The sequence below is a fragment of the Herpailurus yagouaroundi genome, unplaced genomic scaffold (assembly GCF_014898765.1).
Source record: "Herpailurus yagouaroundi ecotype Mexico unplaced genomic scaffold, PumYag 196, whole genome shotgun sequence".
Taxonomy (NCBI): domain Eukaryota; kingdom Metazoa; phylum Chordata; class Mammalia; order Carnivora; family Felidae; genus Herpailurus; species Herpailurus yagouaroundi.
Genome location: NW_024412427.1, coordinates 15,136,254 through 15,146,771, shown reverse-complemented (window position 1 = coordinate 15,146,771; position 10,518 = coordinate 15,136,254). Strand labels below are relative to the sequence as shown.

The 10,518-nt window shown below is 46.2% G+C and overlaps 1 long non-coding RNA gene across 1 annotated transcript in view; it reads right to left on the bottom strand.

The window, feature by feature from the left end:
* The window catches only part of LOC121012386 (uncharacterized), a 92,625-nt gene extending 82,447 nt beyond the window's left edge, over positions 1–10,178 (bottom strand). The window contains exon 1 of the long non-coding RNA XR_005782077.1: positions 9,989–10,178. This is a non-coding gene — a long non-coding RNA (uncharacterized LOC121012386). The remainder of the gene's footprint in view (positions 1–9,988) is intronic.
* Positions 10,179–10,518: the final 340 nt, after the last annotated feature.

Genomic DNA, 10,518 nt, shown 5'->3' with positions numbered 1-10,518 from the left:
AAAAAGAGAGAAGTAAGCCCCAAAAGATTTCATACAGCATGACATTATTTTTAAAAGCTAAAAACAGGGGCGCCTGGGTGGCGCAGTCGGTTAAGAGTCCGACTTCAGCCAGGTCACGATCTCGCGGTCCGTGAGTTCGAGCCCCGCGTCGGGCTCTGGGCTGATGGCTCAGAGCCTGGAGCCTGTTTCCGATTCTGTGTCTCCCTCTCTCTCTGCCCCTCCCCCGTTCATGCTCTGTCTCTCTCTGTCCCAAAAATAAATGTTGAAAAAAATTTAAAAAAAAAAATAAAAAAAAAAATAAAAATAAAAGCTAAAAACAGCTACCAAATGTTTTTTAGGGAAACATATAAATATGATAAGCATGTGTCTTTTCAAAAAAGAACAATGAGCTCGAGATTTTAAATAGTCACATGGAACTAGAGGGTATTATGCTAAGCGCAATAAGTCAGGCAGAGAAAGACAAACATATAATTTCACTCCAATGTGGAATTTGAGAAACACAACAGATGAACATGGGGGAAGGGAAGGAAAATTAAGATAAAAACAGAGAGGGGCGCCTGGGTGGCTCAGTCGGTTGAGCATCCGACTTCAGCTCAGGTCATGATCTCGCAGTTTGTGAGTTCGAGCCCCACGTCGGGCTCTGTGCTGACAGCTCAGAGCGTGGAGCCTGCTTCGGACTCTGTGTTTCCTTCTCTTCTGCCCCTCCCCCACTTGTGCTCTGTCTCTCTCTATCAAAAATAAATAAAATATTTTCAAAAATTAAAAAAAAAAAACAGAGAGGGAGGCAAATCCTAAGACTCTTTTTTTTTTAACGTTTATTTATTTTGGGGACAGAGAGAGACAGAGCATGAACGGGGGAGGGGCAGAGAGAGAGGGAGACACAGAATCGGAAACAGGCTCCAGGCTCTGAGCCATCAGCCCAGAGCCCGACGCGGGGCTCGAACTCACGGACCGCGAGATCGTGACCTAGCTGAAGTCGGACGCCTAACCGACTGCGCCACCCAGGCGCCCCAATCCTAAGACTCTTAAATACAGACAACAAACTGAGGGTGGCTGGAGGGGAGGTGGGTGGAGGGAGGGGCTGAATGGGTGATGGGCCAATAAAGAGGGCACTTTGGGGGAATGAGCACTGGGTGTCATCTGTAAGACATGAATCACTGGGTTCTACTCCTGAAGCCAAGACTATACTGTATGTTAACTAACCTGAATTTAAATTAAAAAAAAAAACAAACAAAGTTGGGAGAAGGCCAGCTCTCAGACAAAGGATGGTGGTGGATCCTATGATTCATAAGCTTACTAGAATCTTTTTAGCACTTATGGCTAGGGTTTATTTACAACCTTACATTACTACTCTGGTGTCATGTAATATTTTAACCTATGTCAAAACAAAAGTCCTTGAGAACATGGATCATAATTTCTACCCCTCTATATGTAGCCTGTGCCTTATATACAGCGTCCTAGCTCAGGGGAACAATAACAAAAAAAAACAAAAAAAAAAAAAATAAAAAAATAAAATAAAATAAAATAAAATAAAATAAAATAAAATAAAATAAAATAAAAATAAGGGACTTGTTTTGGTCTGAGTGTAGCCTGAAATTCTGCAGTTATTGTCACTTAAACAAGAATTTGCTCTTGAATTAGAAAGAACAGGAAAGTCCTATTTAAAGGAGTCATTTTTACTGTGGATAATGTGACTGGTATAATTTGCGATGTTCATGGAATTTTAAAATAAAGATCTTTCCCCTAAATTTCTCAGCAAAACAAAACAAAACTAAAAAAAGATTTTAAATAGTAGTCGCCTAGAATGGGGGAGGGGAAAAGGATGAGAAAGGTGGGTACATAGAGGTAGATGGAAGTTAATATCAGGAATCTAGCTTCCATGCTGGATGTTGGCTTCATGAATAGTCATATCATCATAAACAAAAAATAGAAGTAATAACAATATAAGGTTGATAAATAAATATTTAAATGCATAGGTACATAGATGGGCTGATTATTGGAAGGAAAGGAGGGAGGGAGAGAAGATGGATGGATGGATGGATGGATGGATGGATGGATGGATGGACAGATGGACGGATGGATGGATGGATGGACAGATGGATGGACAGACGGATGGATGGATGGATGGATGGATGGATGGATGGATGGACGGACAGACGGACGGATGGACGGACAGATGGATGGACAGACGGATGGGTGGGTGGATGGATGGATGGATGGATGGATGGATGGATGGATGGACAGACAGACGGACAGATGAATGGACAGATGGATGGACAGACGGATGGATGGATGGACAGAGGGATGGATGGATGGATGGATGGATGGATGGATGGATGGATGGACAGACAGATGGACGGATGGACGGATGGATGGATGGATGGATGGACAGATGGATGGATGGATGGATGGGTAGGTAAGTAGATTAATAAAAGAGGGTCATGCATGAATCAGTGAGGGAGTCATAAAGCAAAAATTATGACAGGTGCCCTTCTACACACTTCCTTTAGATTCAAAAGAAAAAAACAGAAGAGCAATGCCTAAAGAGCCCCCAAGCTCCCTTCCTGTTACGACATTTACAAGTCCACATTAGGAAGAAAGCACAGCTAATGGGTGTCACCATGGGTCTAGCACTTCACATGCAGTATATTATTTCATCCTCATACCAATCGCACAAGGTAGGCACCATTCTCCATTTTACAAGTGAGGAACCTGAAGGAAGCCACTCAGTGTTACTCAGGTAACAAGTGGTGGAACCAAAACCCCTGGATTCAGACACAGCTCTGCTCAGTGCTTTCTAGGGAGCCACACCGCTTACTGTCTATGGACAGATGGGGAGACCTTGACTCACCCTCATTTTATTGCTTCCCAATCTCTCAGGCCTGCTGTTCTATGTTAAAGCCCACCCCATGTCCTCAATGGGAGCAGAAGGGGAGAACACATGCACTTTTCCAGCCCTGGAGTAGATCTAGGGTCTGTAGATCGATCCATCCATCCATCCATCCATCCATCTTCTCTCCCTCCCTCCTTTCCTTCCAATAATCAGCCCACCTGTGTACCTGAGCCCCAAAATGGCCCTGGTGAAGATCTGGGGGAGGTAGGGTAGGCCAAGTTCTGGAGAAAGGCTCTCTGTAGGACAAATATGCCCAGGGGAAACAGGTATCCTACAGTGAGTTTGTTCAACTGTGGCCTTGAACCTTTGTAGTCACAGGGACGGAGGGCTGAGCCCAACCCCCATTATCCCTCAGGCATGAATCTGCTCTTCAACATTTTCTACTGACAGTAGAGCGGCTTCCGCTTCAGCTTCCCCATCCCCAGCCTCCGATGCTGGGAGCCTTGGGATGTGCTGGCCTTTCTCCCTCATCTCCCCCTCCAGAAATGGGGCCAGGACAAGGATGAGGCCAGCAAAGGGCCTAGGGAACAAAATTTAGGGAGACACTTTCTCTGAGTTGAGCGAGGACAGCAGAGACTTGCCACCTCGTATTTTGTGTCCTAGACGCCACAGGTGTCCAAGTGTCACGATTTCTGCTCCCTCCCATTCATCTTCCTGGTTGCTCAGACCCTGATCGGCATGTACCTCGATCACGCCAATTGCCTCCTCACGACCCTCACTCTGGAGTCGCCAATCCATACACTACACAGACGTGACAGTGGCCTTTTTTAAACATTTGCTCAAGAATTTTAGGCATCAACTATACTTCAATTAAAAAATACACATAAAAAAAACTTTAGGTAGTTCCTCACTCCCTAAGTCATACCTCAAGAAGGCGACAGTGATTATTCCAGGTGTCCGGTATCTTGACACCAGAGGGAAAATGAAGCAGTCAGAAGAGTCCTAACTTGGACCTGAAGGTTCCTCATCCCTTCAGGAGACAGCTCACGTCCTGAGCAAGCCCATAGCTTCCACCCAAATAATTGCTCATGGCGAAGAAGGTAAGGTCTTCATTTATTCCACAAATATTACCGAGTTTGTACTATGTAACAGGCACTGTTTAGACACAGAGGAAACACTGGTGAACGTTGGTAGGAATGGTCCCTTTTCTTGTGGGGTTTGAATGAAAGATGTTCTGATGAAGACAGATACTAAAGAAAGGAGGGAAGATAGCAGGGAGGGAGGGGGGGGGATAGGAAGAAAAGAAAGAAGAATGTGATATGTGTTCTGGAGAAAATAAAGAGCACACAAGATGTGCACAAGGTACTTCTGATGGCAATGACAGAGAGCTCCACAGGAATCAGGAATTACGTGGCAGCTATCTAGAAAGGATAGCCGAGAAAGCCTTTCTGAAAAGGGAATATTTGAGCTGATATCTGAAAGTTGCAAGAGCCTGGGGAGATACACTCCTGTTACAGGAACCCACTGTCTCAAGACCTAAGGTATGAAGGAGTTTGGAACCTTCAAGGAAGAGGAAGGGGGTGCCGTAGGGCTGGAACTAGAGAGTAGTGGGACAGAGAACAATGCTGACGACATGGGCAGGAGACAATCACACAGGGCTCTTGGCCATGGTGGGGAGTTTGGATTTCACTCAAAGAAGAATGGAAAGACATTAGAGAGCTTTAATACACAGAGCAAATGACAAGATCAGATACACATTTTGAAGAAATCACCATGACTCCTGCCTGGGGGGGGGGGGGGGGTAAGTAGAGTAAAGCCGGTAGCCAGAAAATTCAGATGTGAGGTTACTGCAGCAAACCAGGGGCAGCGAGGGTGGCTGGAGCTATGGCGGTGCCAGCGGAGATGAAGAGAATGTGACTAATGTGAGGGGTACTTAAAGATAGAAATGATGGGACACGTTTGAAGACTGAATGTGGAATGTGATGGAGGGGAAGTCATTGGGGATGGCTTCCTGGCAAGGCTGAGCAACGGATGAGATGGGGGAGACAGGTAGACTAGGCTTGGTGGTGAGAATTAAGGGTTGAGCTTTGAACACGTTCAGTGTAACATTTATTCATCATCCTTGTGCCGATGTTGACTAGGCAGATGAACATAGGCGTCTGGAGTTCAGGGTCAGAGCTGGAGAGAAATTTTTAAAGTCATCGGGTCTGTAAAACTGGTTGCTAGGACAGCTTTTCCTTTTCCATCTTTCTTGCCTCCCAGAAGCCCTAGGATGCAATGCAGACTCCAGGCTCTGGCACGAAAGGGGTACTTCTGGAGGCATGGATTGGAAAGGGAAGCGGGACAGAATGTTTCCATTTGTCATGACGGCACGATTGTACCTATGTTTTTCTTTTGCATTTTCATGTGATCTCTACAGGGGCTAAGAATGTCTCCCTTCTCCCCGGCCACCCTGTGCTATACCGGTATCTCTCATTGTCTTACTGGACACAGGGGCAAAGGATTGCAAAGAGAGTGACATATAAGAAAAATATTCACAAGTGGGCAGTGAAACCCCTGAGAGGCACTGTTACTTTCGCATCCTGGTCAAGCTGAGCTGAAAAGGCTCTTGATATGCCTAGTCCGACCCTTCTTCTCCAACCCCTGTTGACAAATAGGGAAGCTGTGTCTTGGGGACATTAGCTGACGTGACTAACCTAACGCAACCAAACTTTGATGCAATTCTCAAGCTACCATTCCAAGTGTGCAAAAAGTACCACATCTTTGAACTTTTCCATGATTTACCATAATTTCTATTTTAAGTTTCCAGGGACTTAACCGTGACATTCAGGTTTTCCTCAGTCAACTCAGGGCTCTCCCAATCTCTCCATCCCCAGTAGTGTCTAAGTTGACTCTGTGACATCAGTCTACGTAAGCATCTGCTGACATGTCCAAAATCCCGTGCTGCCTTTAACTACAGATCCCCACAAGTGGCCCTAGAATTAACTTCTTCCTGATCTCGGGGCTTCCCTACACCCCCTCGCTTTCAGCTCTGTGCACACTGGAAAATCTGGCTACTCTAGAACCCCAGGAAGCTCTGCAGGGTGGTCTCGGGTCCTCTCCACCCAGGCAGAGCACACACCCAGTTCCGTTCTATTGCCAGGCCAGACTGGGGGCAGGAACGCCACAAGTCATGTCACCAAGAAGGAAGACGTCAGTCCTGACTCTCAATCCCTCCAAATTGGACCCGAGGTTTGCAAAGAGGAACAAGTTGCAGGACCCTTCTTGTAGGGAAACAGGCTCAAGAATTCCTTATACTTACATAAATGGTTTAAAAAGCTTCGGGTGGAAAGCTGCCACCACAGGGAGAAAAATATTATAAGCCAGAAATTACAACGGGATCACGAGTAACTTGTTGTATCACCTGCAGGAAACTACTTTCCATCTGGCACCAATATACTCTCGTGCTCTGATCACAACTTCAAACACCAGTTGACCCCCAGACCCTTTGCTTCTTACACACCCAAGTTAATGATTACTATCTGATTGTTTTCTTCGAGTTTACCACCTGTGTAAGATCTTGAGCGCTCAATAAATACAGAGAGGAAGCCCCTGTTCGGGGCTCTTGTCTCCTCCCAGACATTAGCCTCTCTCGTAATCAAATCTGCATCTGCTCTCTTGCTGGACAAGCGAGAACGCCAGGCTTACAGTCCGCAACACCTTCTCGGGGACCCCCAGCGTCGGTTCCTTCCAGTTTTCCTCCTCTCTGCCCCAGATGGGGCAATGCTGCTTAGTTTCAGAGGTGTGCGGAAGGGGATGGGAGGGGATGGGAGGGGATGGGAGGGGATAGGTCTCTACAGGAGACTGTTTTTCCACTTTAGCATCTTTCATCTGGATCTCAGCTTTTGAAACTCGAAGGTGCATTTATACTCTATTTCTGCAATGACAATCTCTCTTGAGACAGATGTGTTACATTTATCTGCTGCCTAACTTGGCCACAAAAAAGCCCCCAGAAAAACTGGACTGCAGAGCTCTGCAGTGACACCAACAGCCATGTTTTATAACTACATGTCAAAAGTCTACACTTTGTAAAATTCAATGCATCTCAACTCTGAGTATACTCAAAACCACTGAATTTTACACTTTAAACGGGTGAATTTTGGGGCGCCTGGGTGGCGCAGTCGGTTAAGCGTCCGACTTCAGCCAGGTCACGATCTCGCGGTCCGTGAGTTCGAGCCCCGCGTCAGGCTCTGGGCTGATGGCTCGGAGCCTGGAGCCTGTTTCCGATTCTGTGTCTCCCTCTCTCTCTGCCCCTCCCCCGTTCATGCTCTGTCTCTCTCTGTCCCAAAAATAAATAAACGTTGAAAAAAAAAATTTTTTTAAACGGGTGAATTTTATGCTAGGTGAGTTATATCTCAATAAATCTATTTTAAAAAGGTGAAAAGGTTACAACAATGTGGGGATATTGTACAAAGTTACTCTTTCCTTTTCCTTTTTCAACATCAATTTTACTTTGAGGGAAAAACATCTAATGCATCCGACCACATAAAACACCAATTCTCTCAACCCCACAAGCACCAACTCTCTATGTGCCTTATTCCTACAAGTTTCCAACACTTCCTCCAAATGTGGGAAGAGAGAAAATAATGAGTTTCATAAAAACGATTTGGAAACCTCATTTTTTTCCCCAGATTCCCGGGTGGAATTGATTTCCAGACTTGGCAGAAAGAAGCAAAAAAGTCATGTAGAGGGCAAATTCCAACAGGGGGATATATTAACTGGTTCTCAGAACCTAAAACTCTTTATCTCCTGCTGACAGTCCCTAGGATGCTTAAATAATAATTAGTATTAGACTTGTCCGTGTAGGTTTCTTACTAAACCTGCTGTGCACAGAGGCAGCTAGCGAATTCCGCTCCCCCTCCCCGCCCCCCGCAGAAGCCTCCCACGTATTTCCCTTCACATCCGATCGGTCAAAATCTTGATGTCTGTCCCAGCTTCGACCAATTACTCAACCAATCACTAGCCAGGAGGTGGAGCTCCATAACTGATGCGGCCCAATGAAGATCCAGATCCTGAGGCTGGGGCAGGGCCTAGCTAGGTACCGCGAAACCCAATGCTGGACAGACTGGGTTCTCTTAGCGAGGCAGAAGGGGGATGTGGCTGTGGAGAGTCCCAAACAAGGGGCTCTTCCAATGAGTAGGTGGTGAATCCAGTGAGCTGTGGAAAAATGCACCCCGCTAGGAGACAACGCCCTGGAGGTGTCCAGACCTGGGGGCAGGGAACCAGGTGCGCACCAGGTAAGATCTGGTTCCAAGAACCAAAGCCTTTATGCAGGAAAATAGCTACTGTTAACTCTCTCCACCCTTGCTGGGGGCAAGGACTTAGACTGCTTACAACATACTTACTAATGACGGGAGTTGGGGGGGGGGGGGGGGCGCTTTACGGTAAAAATGCATGGCCAACATCATCTAAACGAAAGACTCAAAGCAAACATCACCAGCAATGAGACAAATTGAAAGAATGTGCTTCCTGATTGGATGCAACGAGAACTCAGCTTCGCTTTTGGATATTTCCGCCAAAGATGCAAAACCTGACTCTAATAATGGAAAGTATCAGAAACATCCGAAATGAGGGGCATTTTACTTTCTATGCCTTTCAAAAGTACCAGGGTCATACAGGAGAGCGGAATTGTTCTATATTAAAGGAAACTAGAGAGGCATGGCAAGTGACTGAAACTGGATCTTTTTTCTATAAAAGACAAATTTTCTTGGGCAATTGGCAAAACTTGTTGGGGGCCTGAAGATAATAGGAACGTGTCAGTGTGAACTTCCTGATTCGAATGGTATTGTGGCCATGCAGAAGCACGTCCTTATTTGTAGGAAATACAAATATTTGGGTGTGATAAAGCAACATGTCAGCAATTTATTCACAGAGGTTTCAAAAAAAAAAATTCTTTGCCCTGTATTTGCAGATTTTCTTTAAAATTAAAATCATTTTCAGAGTTTAAAAAAAAACTGGTGACACTCTGGCGTCAGGAAGAAATTCATATCTGTTGCAAAAAGATGGGGCGCCTGGCTGGCTCAGCCAGTTAAGCATCCAACTTCGGCTCAGGTTATGATCTCGCGGTTTGTGGGTTCCAGCCCCGTGTCCAGCTCTGTGCTGTCAATTCAGAGCCTGGAGCCTGCTTTGGGTTCTGTGTTTCCCTCTCTCTCTCTGCCCCTCTCCTGCTTGCTCTCTCTCTCAAAAATAAATAAAAGCATTAAAAATTAAAAAATAAAAAAAAGAATAACCAGTAACACACACTGAGAGTTTACTGTGTGCCAGACTCTGTTCTGAGCACTTTACATGTATGAACTCACAACAACCATGTGAGATATAGGTTGCAATTATTCTCTTTCACAAATGAGGAAATCTGGGCACCGAAAGGTTAGGTAACTTGCCCAAGGTCACACAGCTGGTAAGCGGCTGGCTGAGATTTGAACCCAGTCATTCTGGTTCAAGCTCCCTTGCTTTTAACCACCATAGTCTCCTCGATGGTCTTTTTCAGTCCAGTAACCTTAATTAACACTGTCAGCCCAACAATTCTAACTATTTTTCTCCAACTGGGAACTCTCCCTTAGATATTGTATCTAACTGCTTACTCAGTAGCTCCACTTGGGCGCACACACAATAATATCTCAAACTCAGCATTTCAAAAACTTACCTAATCGCCCCCCACCCCCACCCCAAACCTGCTCCAGCCACAGCCTTCCCCATTTCAGTTCATGGCAACTTCATTCCTCCAGGGGTTTGAGCCAAAAATCTGGGAGGCATCCCTGACTCCTCTCTTCGCTCATCTCACAACCTTTCTATCAGGAAACTGTGTTAACGCTACCTTAAAATGTATCCAGAAACCGACCCTGTCTCTCCGTCTCTACTACCTGAGTTCACCCACCATCCTCTTTCCTGAATGGCTGCAATTAGCTCCTCACTGGCCTCCCTGCTTCTGCCCTTGCCTCGCTCATCCATGCTCAATACAGTCAGCAGCGGAGCCTTTCTTTTTTATCTTATTTATTTTGAGGGAGAGAGGCTCCGGAGGTCAGGCTGCAAGTTCTTACAAAGATCCCACTGTGTCCTCATGGGAGCCCCTTCCCGTCTGTCTCACTTTCCCGCGTGTAAACCCGAAATGCTGCTTACCTCGCCGCCACCGGGTGCTGCGTTTGGTCCCTGCGGTTGGTCCCTGCGGTTGGTCTCTGCGTTTGGTAGGAGGACGGCCGCAGGGCGCACTCAGGGGAAGTGCCCCAGGGTCACGTGTTCTCAACCGAAGGGCTGGAAGGGGTCTTTACAGGTGTAGGAATAAGGGGGCGGGAACTAGGATGGGGGCGGGAACTAGGATGGGGGCGGGAACTAGGGTCGGGGGCGGGGATAATCCTGGCAAAAAACTCCAAATGCCCCTCTGTTTAGGGGTGTGGCTTTCTTAGCGTCCTTTTCTTCTGCGAACGTTTCCTCCCACGTCCTCCTGTGTTGCAGTAGCGGTTTCATGACCAGTTTGTGGAACAAATCGTTGAGTACATTCGCACGCATGTACCACGGTGCTCTGAGGATAAAGTTCGAATTTATGGAAAAAGGGTTAAACATTTCTGGTTTCTGAAAAGGAAAAAAAAATATTTTGAGAGAGAGAGAGAGCAGTGGGCTTGAACCCATGAACCGTGAAATCACGACCGGAG